The sequence below is a fragment of the Pelobates fuscus genome, chromosome 6 (genome assembly GCF_036172605.1).
Source record: "Pelobates fuscus isolate aPelFus1 chromosome 6, aPelFus1.pri, whole genome shotgun sequence".
NCBI lineage: Eukaryota > Metazoa > Chordata > Amphibia > Anura > Pelobatidae > Pelobates > Pelobates fuscus.
In genome coordinates, this window is record NC_086322.1 from 137,910,310 (window position 1) to 137,930,931 (window position 20,622).

A 20,622-nucleotide genomic window follows, 5' to 3' on the forward strand; every position below is an offset into this window, starting at 1 on the left:
GTCTTTTCAGAGAAAATGAAGTGTTTACATTACAGCCTAGTGATAACTTCACTGGCCACTCCTCAGATGGCTGTTAGAGATCCTTCCTGGGTCATGGCTGCCTCAAATGCATCCAAACATTCAGTATCTCCTCCCTCTGCATGCAGACACTGAATTTTCCTCATAGGAGATACATTGATTCAATTCATCTCTATGCGGAGATGTTGACTAGTCAGGGCTTTGTTTGAATTGTATTGTCAGCGCTTAATAGATATTCCCCTTAAATATAACAAGGGTGCATATGTATGCAGATTGTATCTTAAAAAAACTGTAATAAAAAACTGAAAAAACTGTAATAAAAAATGAACTGTATCAAAAACTGTGGTGTAGGACAGTGATGTAGTAAATGTCTCAAAAAAGTCCAAAGTCTGTAAGATCAGCATATAAGATCCTGAGGGGGGAAATCCGGATTCTTTAGTAGTAAATGGGGACCCAGAAGTGTTTATAGAGAAATTCACAAATTAAAATATTGTACTCATCGTGGGAGACCATGCAGAAAAAACCTCGTGGCTGCTCGTTATCCTAAAGTTCCAAATGGATCGTCCGGTTCCCCAAAGGAGACAGCGTTTACCCGGTGCACTCAGGTGGGCTGTCCGAAAATGTTCAAATGGGGAAGCACTGAGGATAAGTCCGGCTTCTTTCAGGAGCTTTAGCAGAAGAGGGTATGCTGCAAAGAAATTCCCTCGCACCTCATCAACGCGTTTCGTCCTTCTTCTGAGGGCTTTTTCAAGATAGGTGCTATGACCATTGCAAACGGATTCAAAATTCTTAAAGATATATACTCTTCTTGAAAAACAGTAATTTAAAAAAGTCTTATCTACACTGTAGTATACATTGGCTTCTGTGTGTAATAGTAGATTGCAATACTGCAGTGTATTTTAGCTTATATACACAAATATCAAGAGCTGTTATACAATACTTTCCTAGTGTTATTTTAAAACAACTTAAAAATGACATAAACATAACATAAAAATGCATTAACTTTCAGATATATATCGAACCCTATAGCAGAAATTACTAATAACATATTTGCACATCTTACTCTTATATTTTAATATTAATGCTGGCATCATTTATCTGTATAAGGTGGTAACATCCATTCTTCCCTATCACTGCTAATGGTTTAGTAGGCACTCCTAACTTGGGAATTATACTCTTTGCAACTGAGTGTATGGGAAAATAAAGCACTTAAAGAGCTTAGTGAGAACATAGATATTACAATAAAACCGGCAGACAAGGGAGGGGGAATTGTGGTCCTGAACACCAAGGACTACAATATAAAATGTAAAAGAATTCTTAATGATCCTCTCACATATAAACAGATAAAAGGGGACCCGACGTCAGATACCAAAATAAGTTTATTTAACATATTGGGGAGGGGAAGATTTCTGAATATACTGAATAAAAAAAGAATTGGAGTTTGTTATGGTCATATAACCTAAAAAGACTGTATTTTACCAATTACCGAAAATACACAAGAGTCTCACGAATCCCCCAGGTAGGCCCATCATTTCTGGTATAGGGTCCCTGACATGCAATCTATCGCAGTATATAGATGTAATACTACAACCCTTCGTAAAAAAGGTGCGGTCCTACTTAAAGGACAGTGGAGATCTATTGAGAAAAATAGAAGGTTTACAGTGGGAAAAAGACTGCCTGATGGTGACATGTGACGTCACGTCGCTGTATACTGTTATTAAACATGATTTGGGAGTAAAGGCAGTAAGAACAATTCTGTATGAGGATCCCACAATGTTAGTGGAACAGGTAGAATTCCTTATTGAATGCATAGATTTCATATTGAAGAATAACTTTTTCTGGTATGGTAATGATATATACCTGCAGACTAATGGTAGCGCTATGGGGACCACGTTCGCCCCGAGCTATGCCAATATCTTCATGGCCCACTGGGAAAATCTGTTCATTTGGCAAGGACACCAGTGGGGGGCAAACCTGGTCTTTTATAGACGGTACATCGACGACTGCTTCTTTGTGTGGAAAGGAAAGGAGGCAGATCTTGTGGAGTTTCTGGCATACATTAACAGAAACTTATCCTTTACGTACAAATACAGTTCTACAAGTATAGACTTTTTAGATTTAGTCCTATACACAGATCAACAAAATATCTTAAAGTCTAAGACTTTTTTTAAAAAGTGTGGATGTGAACAGCTATATTTGGACCTCTAGCTGCCACTATCCATCATGGCTATCAGGTGTCCCATTCGGTCAATTCCTAAGAGTAAAAAAAATTGCACAGACCCTGAGATATGCGACTTACAACTTCAGAAGGTAAAACAACAATTCACAGAAAAAAGTTATGATGAAAAATTATTAGAAACAGCCCTTCAAAAAGTAAGAACTATAGAACGCCCAACACTTCTACATTCCAAACAGGAGAGGGTAAAACAGAATAAGGAGACTGAGGACCTATGCCCCCTAGTGTTTAATTACAGTGCACAAGCACACTATATAAAAAAAAGCGTACAGAAACACTGGCATCTATCACGGCAAGACCCCACATTAGCGTTGTTTTTACCCACAAAACCGATGGTAATCTTCAGGGGGGCACCCACATTACAAAATAAACTAGTACATAGTTACAATAAGCCACCAAAGCGTAACCACTTCTTAACTGGAAAGAAAGGATATTATAAATGTGGGAATTGCAACATATGCAAATTAAGCTCTAAAGGGAAGAACTATACAACCTTCCAGTCCTCTGTAACAAAGGAAGTATTTGACATCAAGGAGTGCATTACGTGTAACACTAAACAGGTCATCTACATGTTGGAGTGCCCGTGTGGCCTCCAATATGTGGGCAAAACCAAAAGAACACTTAAAGTCAGACTTAGAGAGCATGCCTACAACATCAAAAGAGGTTTTTATGTTTATGTCATTTTTAAGTTGTTTTTAAATAACACTAGGAAAGTATTGTATAACAGCTCTTGATATTTGTGTATATAAGCTAAAATACACTGCAGTATTGCAATCTACTATTACACACAGAAGCCAATGTATACTACAGTGTAGATAAGACTTTTTTAAATTACTGCTTTTCAAGAAGAGTATATATCTTTAAGAATTTTGAATCTGTTTGCCTGGCAAAGTATAAAACCGCTAAGCAACGGTCATAGCACCTATCTTGAAAAAGCCCTCAGAAGAAGGACGAAACGCGTTGATGAGGTGCGAGGGAATTTCTTTGCAGCATACCCTCTTTTGCTAAAGCTCCTGAAAGAAGCCGGACTTATCCTCAGTGCTTCCCCATTTGAACATTTTCGGACAGCCCACCTGAGTGCACCGGGTAAACGCGGTCTCCTTTGGGGAACCGGACGATCCATTTGGAACTTTAGGATAACGAGCAGCCACAAAGTTTTTTCTGCATGGTCTCCCACGATGAGTACAATATTTTAATTTGTGAATTTCTCTATACACGCTTCTGGGTCCCCATTAACTACTAAAGAATCCGGATTTCCCCCCTCAGGATCTTATACGCTGATCTTACAGACTTTGGACTTTTTTGAGACATTTACTACATCACTGTCCTACACCACAGTTTTTGATACAGTTCGTTTTTTATTACAGTTTTTTCAGTTTTTTATTACAGTTTTTTTAAGATACAATCTGCATACATATGCACCCTTGTTATATATTTTTTTTTAATTCTTTATTTGTAACAAGGTGAAACACCATTAGCACAATATACATATATATACATCGTATTTGTAAAGACGTTAGCAAGATCCAGCGTGAGTGATGAGCAAATTGTTCAAAGTAAAGCGTATGTTATTCGTAGCTTTGTTAATGTCTTCGGCACACTGGCCTCGAAGCGACTATATATGTGCACGGTGTCTCTCCAATTTTCCATTAACATAAAATTCGAAAAGAACAGGAATCGCTGCAGTACATGAGGCATCTTCTTGTTAAGTATGCATATGTAATCCCATATCTTACAGATTACATAGGGCCCTTTTACATCCCCGCCAGGGGGGACGCTGATTGATATAGTTGCAGATGCCTAGGAATAACACTGAATAGTCGTGATCCCCATCAGTTAGGACAAGGCCCAAGCCAAGATAGATAAAAATGCAAAGTGAAAGCCATTCAGATAATAAAGAAGTAGAGGAAAGAAAGAACAAAGAACAATACAGACAGAATAAGCGGGGATAGAGTAAGGTATAGAAAAGAAGGTCAAGGGGGAGGGTTTGGGGGGAGGGAAAGGGGGTGTGAAGGGTAGGAAGGGTAGGAGTAGTCATCCGTCCTCAGCACCAGCCCATGAGGCTGTGCCCTCATTCATAGTCACGTCACCCTATTCCTTGTATACAGCCCCACCTATCCCCGAAGACCCGCAGTATCCTAGAGGCTCCCGATGGGAGCCCCATTACATCCTCTGTAAGGGGAACAAGTCAGGTAAGCATCCTGTTCGCTAAAAGGTGACGGAAGAAGGGAGAACGGAGGCCCGGATCCTATTCCCGTATCGCCTATTCTCCCGCGCCACTATTTATCCACGGTGCCCAAACGTTATCAAATTTTGCCGTTGTGCCTCTGACCTTCGCTGTAAGTTTATCCATAAGGAACGCATCCTTAATCTTTTGTAGCACCCTGTGAAAAGGGGGGGAGGAAGGTTGAAGCCATACCTGAGCCAACGCCCGCCTTGCCGCCAGGTTTACGTTATTTAACAGTTTCATTTCCGTTCTGGTCCATCCCTCAAGAGGTCTGGCCAGAAGGAAAACCCATGGGTCTAGGTCAATCTCCCTACCAAAGATATCCTTCAGTAAGTCCGCCACCCCCTTCCAGAACGATTTAATCCTAGAGCACTCCCACCACATGTGTAAGTAAGTCCCTTTATGACCGCAGCCTCTCCAGCATACATCTGTGGATACCCTGTTCATCCTACACAACTTCACCGGGGTGGTGTACCACCTAAACATGGTTTTATATGCCTGCTCCTGCATTGAAACACATATAGACGAAGTTGCTGCAGCTTCCCAAATCTCCTGCCAATCCACCCCCTCCAATTCTTCGCCAATATCCGCCTCCCATTGAGCTATGTATGTAAGGTCCCCCCATTCTGATGTGGAAGTGCTTAAATGAGCATATAAAGCTGTTATAAGGCCCCTCGGGAACTGTTCCCTGAGGCACATGGCTTCGAAAAAGGTAAGCGGTTGCAGTGCACTAGACCTATTGGTCGGGGTCTGTGCAAAGTTTCTGAGTTGTAAAAAGCGAAAGAAGTCAGAAGGGCGTAAATTTGCCCTGGCCTTTAAATCCTCAAACTGAAGTAGTGAGCCACCTTCATAGAGTTGGCAAAGGCGCTGGACGCCCGTACCCTCTATTCCTTGGAATTCCCTAGCGTGTAGACCAGGGGGAAAAGCTTTGTTTCTAAGATAGGGGGTCAATGGGGATGTCCGGGAGGACAACCCATATTTGATTGACGCAATGTCCCATATTTTCATCGAATTCGCTATGGCCGGGCATTCAACTCGTGTTGTCGGTCTGTGTTCACGAGGAACCCACATAAGGAATTGGGGCATATCAGGACCCATGAGGGACGACTCCAGATCAACCCACCTCCTTTCATCTGGAGGGGTGTGCCAAAACGCTATTTGCGTGAGCTGGGCCGCTAAATAGTAAAAATAAAAATTTGGCAACCCCAGGCCCCCCCTAGACTTTGATCTATATAGGATATTACGGGAAACTCTGTGCCTCCTGTTTTGCCAGACGAATTTCCCTGCGGCTTGCTGAAGCGGACCTAAGTCAGACTTGGTGAGTCGAACTGGGAGAGACTGGAACAGGAACAAAATTCTGGGGAGGACATTCATCTTCACTGAGTGGATTCTACCAATCCAAGAGATTGGCTTATCCTGCCAGTTTTCCATATCCCAGATAAGGGTGCGTATCATGGGGGTGTAATTCTTATGGAAGAGCTGGGCAGGATCTGCCGTCAAACGGATCCCCAGGTATTTGATGTGATGCCTATCAATACGAATATTGTGATTATTTCCCACGCGAGCGATATCAGGATCACTCATACTTATAGGTAGAGCGCACGACTTGGGCAGATTCACTTTGTATCCGGCCAATTAACCGTATGTCTCTAAGACTGCTGCCAGCGCATCCATTGACTCTGTCGGCTCCGTCAGAGTCAGCAGAACGTCATCAGCGAATGCAGATACCACATATCGCTGGCCCCCATTCGAAATTCCATGAATCTCCTCGGTACATCTCACTCGTTCTAATAGGGGTTCCAGTGACAAAGCAAAGAGTAGGGGCGACAAAGGGCAGCCCTGTCTGGTCCCGTTGCCCAAGTTAAACGGTAGAGCCTTTGATCCTGCTATACGTACCCGTGCCCGGACATCTGTATATAAAGCCCAAATTGCAGTGATAAACGTGTTAGGGAGGCCGAAGTGTCGCAGGACCTCGAATAAGTATGGCCATTTAACCCTATCGAAAGCCTTCTCTGCGTCAAGTGACAGGACCAATGTTGGGATCTCCCTATTTGCCTGCCGCCAGAGAAGGTCGATGTTACGTCGAGTGTTTTCGTACAATTGTCTACCGGGGATAAAACCCACCTGGTCCGGATGGATCAGACGAGTTAAAAAGGGGTTCAGGCAAGTCGCTAAGATCTTAGCTAGAATCTTAGAGTCGTGGTTTATCAATGAGATCGGTCGAAAATTCTCAGGGAGCGAATCGTCTCTGCCTGGCTTTGGTAACAGGATCACGTCGGCCAGCGACATGTCCCTGTCCGGTATGCCCCCCTTCATTAGATCGTTAAACAACGTCTCAAGATGCGGTACCAGATCTTCCCGAAACATCTTATAATAACCGCCCTCGAAGCCATCTGGGCCTGGAGCTTTATTGCCCTTCAAGGACGATATTGCCGCGTCTATTTCGTCGGCTGTGATTTGAGCTCCCAAGGTGGCAGCGTCGCCACCCTCCAGTTTTGGTAGGGCTAGTTGATTGAGGAAAATCCTTGTTTCCTCCGTCTCACGCTGTTGTCGTTCCCCGTCTGCTCCTCCAGAGTGGTTATATAAGTTAGAGTAGTATGCTGTGAAGACCGTCGCTATGTCAGTGGGATCCATGCAATACTTACCCGCAGCGTCTTTGATGCTCGTGATATGAGAGTGACCCTGTCTCGGGCGGAGGGACCTAGCTAACATTGTGTCCATTTTTTTAGATTTTTCGTAGTATGTCCTCTTGGACCATACCACTGCCCTAGCGGTATCATCTAAGAGTGTCTCTCGCACAGACATACGCAATTTCTGTACGCCCGCCAACGTGGTAGCTGACGGGACTGCCTTATGCTTCTCTTCCGCACGTCCCAGGGCCTCCAGAAGGGATGACAATAGTTGCATTTTACGCTTCTTTTTTATCGTCACTTCTCGAATAAATATTCCCCGGATAACCGCTTTGTGAGCGGCCCAAACCGTTGCCGGGCGGAGGTCAGGCATTACGTTCCGAAGAAAATAATCGGATAATTCCTGACGGACTGTCTCCACCACGACCGGGTCCTGTAGTAACGAAGTGTTCAGTTTCCAGGACCACGGAGACGCGGTGCATAGTTTGTCCATTGTTAACGAGATCTCCGCGTGGTCCGACCAGGTTATAGAACCGATCGTGGAATCAGAGGTCTTGGATGCCGCATGCGAGTTAACTAGAAATAGGTCAATCCTAGAGTAAGAGTCGTGGGGTGCAGAATAAAACGTAAAATCACGATCATCGGGATGATGAGCTCTCCAAATATCTAAGAGGCCGGTACGCTGGATAAATGTGCGGAGTAGTTTGTCCTGACTCCCCCTACCGTGTGATCTTGGCAACCCGCTGCAACGGCTCCGGTCAACAGCCGGGCACGGAGTGGCGTTAAGGTCGCCGCCCACAACTATCATTCCATGCGGTAAGTTATTGACCATTTGGGCCATGGCGTCCCAGAATTCGGCAGAGGGGATATTGGGGGCATATATATTGAGGAAGTGGATCGTATGGGAGTGCAAACTCCCAGAAAGCAATAAATAGCGTCCCGCCGGATCAGCTATCACATTCCCCATCCGAAAGGGGTGATGTAGAATTATTAAAAAATCTTTATTGAACTTGTATTGAACTATTGTACTAACTCCATTTTAACCTCACATTGAGACAAACCCTCCATTTTGTCCTCATTACCTGACTTCTCCATTTTAAAACTACATTACATGACAGAATTTCCCAGCACATTTAATACAATGAACAGAGACTGTATTCTCTATAAGGACATGACTAACTCAGAAACTGCTGAATTTCCCCTAACTCGCAACATAGTATAATTTGAAGGCCATGAGAACACTGTACTAATGAAATGTTCTATTCATAAGAGACCTTGCACCTGACCACAAGGCCTGACATCACTGACTGTGTAAAATGACGCTCAAGCCCCCCTTTCCACCGAGTAAACCTCATGCTAGGGAAGATGGCGCTTGAGCCCTCTGTCCCCACCCGTGTCCAGAACAATACCACCTATCGGTGGGTGGACACTTGGCTAACCACTTAGTTTTTGAGCCAATTAATTATATTGATAGGTGGACACTAACCCAGACACTTAACAATTAATCCAATTAATTATGTTTATTTACTGATATCTTGATAATCAATGATGACGCAAAATGCCTCTTAAAAGGGCCTGCGAGCCCGCTCTTGTTTCACTTGCCAATAAATTTCCTCGAAGTTATTTTTTTTTTTATATTTAATATTTCTTTATTGTTGGAAAAAATTCCTTTTCAATTACACTTATTTTTTTTTTACATACATAGACAATACCAGATATTTCATATAAATGTATACATACTTCTACAAAAGATTATGATATGATCTAGGTAGCCTACATCATATCCCTTACCCTGATGGCATCCAAATTTAACATAACATGACAAACATTACAATACTTGGGAGCAGGAAGTAGTAGAAATTAGCTAGTTGTCTAGGACGATCTTAAACTTAGATATCATATTATCAAAAATGCTAAATGTATTTTCTATGATTAATATGAAGCTCAGCTCATCTTTACAGTTCAACTTCTGGTTATCATACGAAAGCTATATCCTATGTCCCTGTAGATAGCGTTAAACAATATTTAGATAAGACAAGAGAGGAAGAGGGAATCAGATCAGGTGAAACAGTCTTTAATTTTCGATGACCACTTTTCTAGGTGGTGTATATGTTTGCTGTTATTATTAGAGAAAGCAACCCCTCTTTCCATTTCAAGCTGATATAATAATTGGGTTATAAACTGTCTATTATCGGGTGTATAAGTTTGTTTCCAAGATCTTGCTATTAATATCTTCGCCGCTATAAAAGAATGTATAATTAATATTAGTTGGTCTTTTGGGAATCTATTCCATCTCAGGTGGAGTAACCCCGTATATGGGTACTTTTTAACTTTAATATTAAAGAACTCTAAAAAAGAGTAGATTGAGTCCCATAAGTTCGAAATTTTTGGGCAACTCCACCATATATGTAACTTGTCCCCTTCATATTTTTGACATCTCCAACATAGAGACGAATTTAATGTAGATATTTTGGCTAGTCTCGTTGGTACTAAATACCACCTATGATAAACTTTAAAGAAAGTTTCTATTAAGTTTAAACAGTGTATATATTTTCTTAGAACTTTCATGGGTATACACCAGACCTTATCAGTCAAAACTATATTGAGATCTTTCTCACATTGTTTTTTCGCCGTAGGGTGGATATCTGAGTAAACTTGTCTGATCAAATCTGTGGCCAGGGAACATATCGATTTTGTTGTTTCTTTCTCAAAGATCTTATACACTAAGTTGTTTAAATCGCTCTCTCTTTTTAATAAAGATTCGTTTATAAATCCTCTAACTCTAAAATAAGAGAAGATCTCTGTATCAGGGAGGTTTAATTTTAATTTAAGATCGTTAAATGGCATCAACTTTTTATTTTGAAGGAGATCTTTGACATAAATCTCTCTTTGCGATCTCCATTTAGAGAGATTCATATCAGGGATAATCCTTTCAATAACTCTTATATTTGCTCCTTCAATTATCTTAGTTGATATCTTGAGTAATTTTTTAATTCGGTGCCATTCTCCGATCAAGTGAGATACAATCATAGAATTAACTTGCATTAAGTGTATATTATAATTAGTTCTATCGTCCCAAATCATAAGCGAGAGATCTTTTTCAGTTATCCTTGTCGATTCTATCTGATACCATGGTTGTTTTCTTGAATCAATGCTCTGAAACTTGTATATATGGGAAATTATACTAGCAGCATATATGTCTTTTATTAATGGGAGGGCCATTCCTCCTTGATTGATTTTTTTTGTTAAAATTTGGGATTTTATTCTTGGTGTTTTCCCTTTCCAAATGAAATTGGAAAAAGAGTGTTGGAGCATATCCAACCATGGTTTCGGAACTTTCAGTGGGATCATGTTGAACAAATAAGTCCATTTGGGAATAACATATGCTTTTACTGTGTTAACTCTTCTCCACCAAGAAATTTCTAAGGGACGCCAACTCCTTAAAATCATATTAGTATGTTTAAGTAGTTTTAGAAAATTAGTTTCTAATATATTCTTAGGATTCGCCGTAATCATAATTCCCAGATATTGAAATTCCTTTTTAGTCCAGTGAAATTTATATTTTTCTTGGAGAGAGGCTAAAACACGGAGATTTATATTGATTGATAAAGCTATTGTTTTTTGGAGGTTTATCTTATAGTTAGAGACATCCTCATATTTCTCAATTTCCTTCATTAAGTTAAAAAGTGAAGTCTTCAGGTCTGTTATTGAGATCAATACATCATCTGCGTATAGGCATATCTTAGCTTCTACGTCTTCAATTATCACTCCTCTTATTCCCTGATTTTCTCTAATAGATAAAGCTAGTGGTTCGATTGAGAGAACGTACAACAGGGGTGACAATGGGCATCCCTGTCGTGTTCCATTGTTGATATCGAACCATTCAGAGCATATATCATAACCTATTATTCTCGCAGATGGACCTCCATATAAAGCCTTGATCGCCTGTGCGATCCATCCCTCAAAGCCAAATGCACTCAAAACCCTGTTCATATATCCCCATCCGACCCTGTCGAAAGCCTTTTCTGCGTCAATCGACAGGGTCAGAAGGGGCGTGCCCGTTAAATGGGCATATTCAAATAAATCAATAATTCTGCAAGAATTATCACTTGCATGGCGACCTCTAACAAATCCTATTTGATCTATGTGTATTAATTCAGGGAGTATTAAATTAATTCTATTTGCCAATATTGCTGCATACAATTTAATATCTATGTTTATCAAAGAGATAGGCCTATAGTTTGTTATTTCTGTTGGTGATTTATTAGGTTTCAAAATAGGTTTTATATTGGCTCTCAATAATTCCTGGGTTATTTTGCCAGAAAAGGCCATCTCATTAAACGTTGCAGTCATATTACAAACTATAGTTTTTTTAAATAATTTGAAAAACAGGTTTGAAAACCCGTCCGGGCCCGGAGCTTTTGATGATTGTAAATTATTTATAGCTTCTTCTACTTCTAACTGTGTTATTTTTGTATTTAATTTTTCTTTTTGAGTCAAAGTAATTTTAGGAATTTTTATTTTATTTAAATAGCTTTCTATTGCCTGCTCTGTAGGTGTATGTTGGAGATTGTATAATTTTCCATAATATTTCTTAAATGAGTTACCTATATCTTCTGGGGACAACAAGACTTTTCCGTCATCTATAATTTTATATATCTTATTTTCCATTTTGGTTTTTTTAAGTCGATCAGTCAGTAATTTGTTTATTTTATTGCTTCGATAGTAGAATTTAGTTTTAAGTCGTTTTAAATTAAGTTCTATTCTTTCAAGGATCTTTTGATTTATCATATTTTTGTATTTTTTTATCTGATTAATTATGTCTTCTGAAGATTTTTTATTATTTTGCGCTTGTAATTTATATAATTGTAGATAAAGTTCAGATATTGGTGCCCCCCTCATTTTTTTTTCATAGCTCGCGAGCTTTATGAAATATCCTCTGGTGACAGCTTTATATGTACACCATACATTTTGATTAGATGTTGTTTCAGGGAGATTTTCCTTGAAAAACAAATCTGAAAAATTCTTTATGTATTCAATATTTTGTTTTTTTGCTAATAGGAAATCATTCAGTTTCCATGGCGAAAAGTCTTTCTTCCCATTTTCTTTAAATTCTAAAATGAGAAGATCATGATCTGACCATGTATTAATTTCAATTTTGATTGTTTCTAATCGTTTTAAAAGATCCAGATCTCCCCAGCACATGTCTATCCTTGCTGAGGTTTTATGTGCCGATGAAGTATGGGTATAGTTACGTTCATTAGGATGAAAAATTCTCCATAGATCAAATATATCATTTTTTTTTGCCAAATTGTTTAAGCAAGCTGCTTGGTTAGCTAGACTTCCATCTATACGTTGCCCAAATTTTACTTGTTTATCTAGTTTAGGGTCTGATACACAGTTAAAATCACCCGCTATCAATAGTATTCCTTTACGAATTGTTTCTACTCTTCTCATTATTTTCGATAGATATCTAATTGGAGCTTTATTTGGCAAATAGATGTTCAGTAAAGTATATTGGATCTCGTTTATCTTACCTATCCATATAATAAATCTCCCTTCTGTATCGCTTTCAGAATAATCACATGAATAATTGATCAGACTGGAAAACAATATTGCAACCCCTTTTTTTTTTTTTTTTGATCCGAGGCTTCCGCAATAATTTTAAATTTTTTATAGTTCCAATAGTGCTTATCTTGTTTTTTCCAATGGGTTTCTTGAATAAAGGAAATTTGAGCTTTTTCCTTTATTAGGGTATTATATGGATATGCTCTTTTATTTGGATTTGTATTGAACTATTGTACTAACTCCATTTTAACCTCACATTGAGACAAACCCTCCATTTTGTCCTCATTACCTGACTTCTCCATTTTAAAACTACATTACATGACAGAATTTCCCAGCACATTTAATACAATGAACAGAGACTGTATTCTCTATAAGGACATGACTAACTCAGAAACTGCTGAATTTCCCCTAACTCGCAACATAGTATAATTTGAAGGCCATGAGAACACTGTACTAATGAAATGTTCTATTCATAAGAGACCTTGCACCTGACCACAAGGCCTGACATCACTGACTGTGTAAAATGACGCTCAAGCCCCCCTTTCCACCGAGTAAACCTCATGCTAGGGAAGATGGCGCTTGAGCCCTCTGTCCCCACCCGTGTCCAGAACAATACCACCTATCGGTGGGTGGACACTTAGCTAACCACTTAGTTTTTGAGCCAATTAATTATATTGATAGGTGGACACTAACCCAGACACTTAACAATTAATCCAATTAATGATGTTTATTTACTGATATCTTGATAATCAATGATGACGCAAAATGCCTCTTAAAAGGGCCTGCGAGCCCGCTCTTGTTTCACTTGGCAATAAATTTCCTCGAAGTTATTTTAACCTGAACTCCGTGTGTCAGTCTGAATTACTTCAGCGTATATACGCAATTCAATTTTCTTTAATTTGGACAGGAACAGATAGACATTTAAACATCTTTGTTTACTGCTAAAAAGTACCATAACAGCTTTGGCGCCCAACGTGGGGCCCCGGGCTATGTCTGGCCGGTGAGCCGTCCTAAGGAAGACGCTGTTGGACGGAGGAATCCGGGGGGAAGGAAAGGAGACTGATCACCTCCAGGTACACGGTAGAGACTTCTGCAGAGCCACCGGTATGTTCCGGCCCCTTTGATTGACCCGTCCACGTGTCTGTGACTGCTTCCCGGGAGGACATCAAAGACAGGTAATATCTTGCCCGGGGTCTCGTTACTCATTTGTTTACCTGCATTTAGTCTATCTGTTGCCTGGGTGTGTTGTATTGGCATGTTCTAGCGTGAGTGCCCGGGTTGAATGTTTATTTGTTTCCCCTTTTCGGGATAAAAGGGGGGTGGACCTGTGGTAGTTTGCCTGGGGGTCCTGTGTTTGTCTGTTGCCCCTTTTGGGATAAAGGGGGGGGTGGACCCGGGGGATTTGCCTGTAGTCCTGTTGCCTGTTTACTCCTTTTAGGAGCCACGTGGCTGTGGCTGTAGGGAAAAAGGGGGGTTGACCTGTGGAAGTTTCCTGGGGGTCTTCTTTACCTGTTTACCTCTTTTAGGAGCCTCGTGGCTGTGGCTGTATGGAAAAAGAGGTGTGTTGGAACTGTGGAGACTGTGTAGACTCATAGTTTCCTGTGATCCTTCTTGTGTCACTTTGATAGCCTAGCTAGCTTCATTGTACACGTAGCTCTGTTGCAGAGCGGCGGAACCCTCCAGCTCTGAGTGCTGAGCCGGAGGCATTCCTGACTTCGGAACCCTCCAGCTCTGAGTGTTGAGCCGGGGGCATTCCTGACTTCGGAACCCTCCAGCTCTGAGTGTTGAGCCGGGGGCATTCCTGACTTCGGAACCCTCCAGCTCTGAGTGTTGAGCCGGGGGCATTCCTGACTTCGGAACCCTCCAGCTCTGAGTGTTGAGCCGGAGGCATTCCTGACTTCGGAACCCTCCAGCTCTGAGTGCTGAGCCGGGGGCATTCCTGATTTTCATTTGTGGAGAGGGGGATTCAGGCAGGCATTGCTTGTCTCCCGCACCACGTGGTAGTGAGACTTATAGGGGACGCTACGAGATTGAGGGAGGTGACTTTGGTCACACGAGTGAAGGAAAGAGATTACTGTTGATTTTATTTGAACTGTGATGCATGCATTGTATTTCAATTGTATTGTTGTCTTGTTTGTTTAATTAGGAGTCATTCAAACTCCTGTGTCTGTCTCTACGGATTTCTCCTTACCTTTTTACCTTTTCTACACTTCCTGTATTATTACTCTATCCACTCCTATTTCTCCTGATAGAGAAGTGATTGGTCACACACTTCTCACCTCGCTCCAATCCGTGTCTACCACCTCGGGTAGGCGGATTCAGTGACTAGTCTACGTTTTGGGAAGACGCACTTGAGGGGGACCCACCCTTCTTGAGTGGCAGTCGAGCATTGTAGACGTTCTTGTTCATTTTTCCTTTTCTTTCCCTATATCTAGGACGCTGGTGTAGGGGGAGGGGGAATATGGGGCAGGAATTGGGTAGGCCCAGTAAGGGCTGGCTTGCATGTGATTTAGTTGAGGACAGAGAGGGAGAGGAGATGGTTAAAGGTGTTGAAAAGATTGCTAAAGTATGTAAAATTGCTGTGCCGTCATGTGGTAGATTGCAGCCAGAAAGCTGGCGTAGATTACTGACAGAGAAGAAAGGCAAGCTCACAGATAACGATTTATTAAAGACTGCTGAAGCATGGTACAGAGTAGCGAAGGCTATTCAGCAAGAAGGTTGGGTTGAGGAAGAAATAAATCACAAAGGTGTGAAATTGTTTGTGTATCATAATAACTGTGTTGCTGGGGTATTCCCTCAGCCAGCGCCCCAAAATGGCGCCCAGGGGATGTCTATCCCCAAGGTTCAGTCAGCAATAGGTGATAGCCAGCTGACTATGTTCCCCACTCCCAATCCTCCCGATGCCCATCCCATCACCTCCCCTGTCTGCCCGGTCCTGAATTCTGATGGATCTTTCTTTTCCCCTTCCCCGTCCCTAACATTCCCATCATCCTCATCCATCCCCACACTACCTTCTGTACCTAATCCTAGTATTTCATCTGCCATTTCTTCTCTACACTCTCTCTCCGTTGATCATCCTACCCTCCCATCTGCATCCACCCAACTAATTAACCCCTCCTCCCTTGCTGCTACCAATCCTTCTACACCCACCTCTACTAATCCCTCTCCGCCCTCTCCCTTACCCGCCCCTACCACGACCCAATATCCCACCTCCTTCCAAAACCCCCACCCTACTCTCCTGCCCTCCCCAGCCTGGCCATACCCTTTCCCATATCCCATGGCCCTGCCCTATCCAAATTATCCATACCCCCTTCCCCAAGCCACTCCCCAGGTTCCGGTCATGCCCAGTCCGGCACAGTCTGCCCCGGATGTGCCCACATCCAACATGGCCGCCACTTCTTCCCTTAACCCCAAAGCAGCTTCCTTTCATGCCCCCAATATGGCGGCCCCCAGTCATTCAGCACCCCTGATGCCGGTACTTCCCGGTGACTACTTATCCCAAGACTATGACCCACTAGCCACCCCCGCATCTGGGACTCCCTCCCATCCCCCGGTTCTGTCACCTCAAGCGGGCCCCTCACGTAGAAGGGCCCAGATCGTAGAAATAGAGGAGGAAAAGGATGACAGGGTATCCCAGGACTCATTGGAGGCTGCGGGAGCCTCAGCCCACCGTTCCATCGATGATCCTTTTGGACACAAGGGCCGGGGAGAACGGGCCCCTCCTAAATATGTTGTCTTTAACCCCACTCAAGCTAGTGCTTTAATGAAATCACTCCCTGACCCAGAAAAGCAGCCTATGCCTTTTTACCGAGGGATAGTTCAAATTCAAAAGACTTATTCCGCCGCATGGCGTGATTTACTGAGCATTTGTGCTATTAAAGCAGGGGATGCATATTGGCCCAGCATGGCCCGCCACCTCAGTACAGATCTGCTCACCAGTGATGTTGATTACCCCTCCGGAGTAACTTTTTGCAACCAATTGAGAGAATGGGCTAAGGACAAACTTGCAGATCAGGCTGCTGGCCTTACTGATATTGTGCAAGACAAAGGAGAATCAGTAGAAAGGTTTCATGCAAGACTGTATCAAATGTTTACAGATTTGGGATTTGATCTTACTGACAAAATTCATTCACAAATGCTGTCAGGTGCGTTTGTCCAAGGTGTTAAAGACTCCATTCGCAAGGGTATCATTGCTGCACGCCCCGAATATAAGGTTGTTCCCCTGGATACCTTACTCCTAGTTGCTAGAGGTCTGGAATCTGCCCAGACCCCCAGAAGGCCCAGTTCAGCTCCTCTCATGGTGTCCCGCACCTCCCCTGCCCTCAAGGGTGCTAAACCAGAGACTGTAACTTGTTTTAATTGCAAGGCTATAGGACATTACAGAAGTGACTGCCCAGAACCTAAAAGAGAGCCAAGAGAACCCAGAAAGCCGTCCAAGCCTGCCCCGGCCCCTAAGGCCGAGACAACAGTTCCAATAGTTGAGGAACCAGATGATTAGGAAATTGGCAAGCCTGTGTCATTAACCCCTGTCATGGCAGTGTCTACAGGGGACAAGGGGGGGCCACTTGCTACAGTGACTTTACCCATTGAAGGCCAACCCACCACATTCCTTGTTGACACAGGTGCAGCCCGAAGTGTTCTACGAGAACAAGACCTGCCAGACCCATCTTTTCTGTCAGATATTGATGTCTCTTGTGTTGGAGTGGATGGCCAGCCAAGACACAGTCCTTTAACAACTCCACTATGAGTTGGCACTAGCCTGCTTGCCCGTTTTGTGGTATCCTCCACATGCCCAATTAACCTGTTAGGCGCTGATGTCCTCTCACGCCTGCAGGCGTCTATCACCTTCACTCCAGATGGACAAGTAGAAATGTCTACACCTCTATCTGATTCAGACACCTCAGCCTTATGCTCCCTACCTCTGATGCTGCATTTAGAAGAACCCCGTGGGGAAGCAGCAGAACTGAGGTCCAACTTTCCAGATGTGTTAAAAACAAAGGTGCCTGCTAAATTATGGTCCTCAGGCCCAGAGGACATAGGTCACCTAAATGTCCCACCTGTGGTGGTAAAGCTTATTCCAGGAGCTGTTACCAAGAAAACCACAATATCCTTTAAAACCAGCACAGGCTGCAGCCATTTCAATTCAAATCAAAGCACTCTTAGAGAAGGGTGCTCTAGTGAAATGTAAATCAGAATGTAATACTCAATTATTTCCTGTGAAGAAGAAAACTCCAAAAGGTGAGCCAGAAAAGTACAGGATGGTCCAGGATCTCCGTGCTGTCAATGAAGCAACTGTTCTGGACACCCCTCTTGTACCAAACCCCCACACTCTGCTCTCTGGAGTCCCACCATCTGCAAAGTACTTCACAGTCATTGACCTGGCTAATGCCTTTTTCAGTGTTCCACTGGACCCAACCTGTCAATACCTGTTTGCTTTCACCCATGAAATGCAACAGTATACCTGGACTGTCATGCCCCAAGGGGCACAAAATTCTCCAAGTCAATTTGCAAGAGCCATGTGCATCATCCTTGACCCATGGCAAGCTGAACACCCAGAAGTTGTATTGCTCCAGTATGTGGATGATTTGCTGCTCTGTGGAGATGATATACCCACAACTGAAGACTGTTCAATTAGTCTCCTTTGCTATTTAGCAGAACAAGGATGCAAAGCTTCACTTCTCAAGCTGCAGTTCTGCCAACCTTCAGTAATTTTCCTTGGACATTGCCTATCTAAAGGTACCAGACACCTTACTCGGGACCGGGTAAGAGCAGTACTGGATATCCCACCTCCAAGGACTTTGTGGTAAGTCAATTTGCAAGAGCCATGTGCATCATCCTTGACCCATGGCAAGCTGAACACCCAGAAGTTGTATTGCTCCAGTATGTGGATGATTTGCTGCTCTGTGGAGATGATATACCCACAACTGAAGACTGTTCAATTAGTCTCCTTTGCTATTTAGCAGAACAAGGATGCAAAGCTTCACTTCTCAAGCTGCAGTTCTGCCAACCTTCAGTAATTTTCCTTGGACATTGTCTATCTAAAGGTACCAGACACCTTACTCGGGACCGGGTAAGAGCAGTACTGGATATCCCACCTCCAAGGACTTCAAAATCTCTTCATGCCTTCTTAGGCCTCATTTCCTACTGCAGAGCATGGATCCCAGAAGCCTCTCTGCTTATGCAACCTCTCTATGACACACTCAAGTCAGACCCATTCTGCCTGACCAATGAAGCTCTGGATAATTTCAAATCTCTTAAACGTGCCATAGCTTCTGCTCCTGCCTTGGGCCTACCAGACTATACCAAACCTTTAAAATTATTTGTCTCTGAAAGACAAGGCCATGCTACAGGAGTTCTTACCCAAACTAATGACTTAAGAGGCCGCCAGAGGCCTATTGGATATTTCTCATGTCAACTGGACATTGTGGCCAGAGGGACCCCTTCCTGCCTTAGGGCTGTTTTTGCTGCAAGAGAACTCATTGAAAGAACTGCAGACCTGGTCCTTGGCCACCCTCTGGTTGTTTTGGCCCCTCATGACATCTCTGCCATTATCAACCAAGTCCAGCTCAAGCACGTGTCTCCTGCCAGACACCTGCGCCTACAATGTCATCTTCTTCTGCCTGACAACATTTCCATACAAAGATGTCAGGTTCTTAATCCATCCACTCGTCTTCCACTCCCTGAGGGGGGTATCTACTATGGGTTTATCACGGATGAAACCTACATCTACCTTCTCTGTGGGTGTATCAAGAAAATGCACCCAGATTTAACATTTTATGAAGAAAAAACACCTCTCTGTGAAGGCCCGGATTATGCCTTCTGTACCATGTGGTACAAGCCAAACATTACTCCTGAACCTTGCTATGAAGATGAGCTTTATCACTGGATTGATGTGAAGCTCACTGCTCAATATTTCTATTGTGACTCTGAAGGCAATAGCATGGTCCTGATCCAACTACCTCCAGAACTCAATTACCTGTACCGTCATTGGGATACTGCTATCCCACATATCCCCGTTACCAAGTTAAAAACCAGGTCATGGAATGATCTTGGAATGACCTGGTCATAGTGAATGATTATGACCCAGAAACACCTCATGACTGTTTTGAACAAATGAAAATGGAAACAGTGCACTTACCAACTGTGCATGAGAATCCATTACCAGATCCAGATTTTACCCTGTTTGTGGACGGTTCAAGGTATGCTGATGAAGAAGGAAAATACCATACAGGGTATGCCGTAACCACAACAGATGAAGTTATCAAATCATCATCCTTACCGCCAGCAATGTCTGCGCAAGAAGCTGAATTACAAGCCCTGACTTCAGCATGCAAAATTTCCGAAGGAAAACGTGCCAACATCTATACAGATTCAAGATATGCTCTGGGTGTGGCACATGACTTCGGCCTCATTTGGAAGACAAGAGGATTTCTTACCACCGCCGGTACACCAGTCAAACACAGCTCTGCAATCAAGGAACTAATGGATGCCCTCCTACTCCCTGAAGAAGTGGCCGTTTTGAAAGTCAAGGCACATGGGAAGTTGGATACAGATGAAGCAAAGGGCAACCATTTGGCTGACCAGGCCGCTAAGCAAGCAGCCAGAGATTTGCAGGAAGTGGATGAAGAGGTGTCCGGACAAGAAGAAGAAGTTCCTATTTTTGCTCTGCAAACCCTTCCTACTGATTTAAGAATTTTGCGAGAACAGCAAGCTGCAATTACCCCTGAAGAAATCCAGAAATGGAAGAAGAAAGGAGCTATCCTAAAGGACGGAATATATTACAACAACTTTAAATTCTGCCTTCCCAAAAATTTATATCCAGCAGTTGTCCAATGGGCACATGGGCCTGCACACCTGTCAAAAGACTTAATGGCCGCCCTCATACAAAAGTATTATGAAGCACCTGGAATCACAACATTGATCAACAGCTTCTGCAGGGCCTG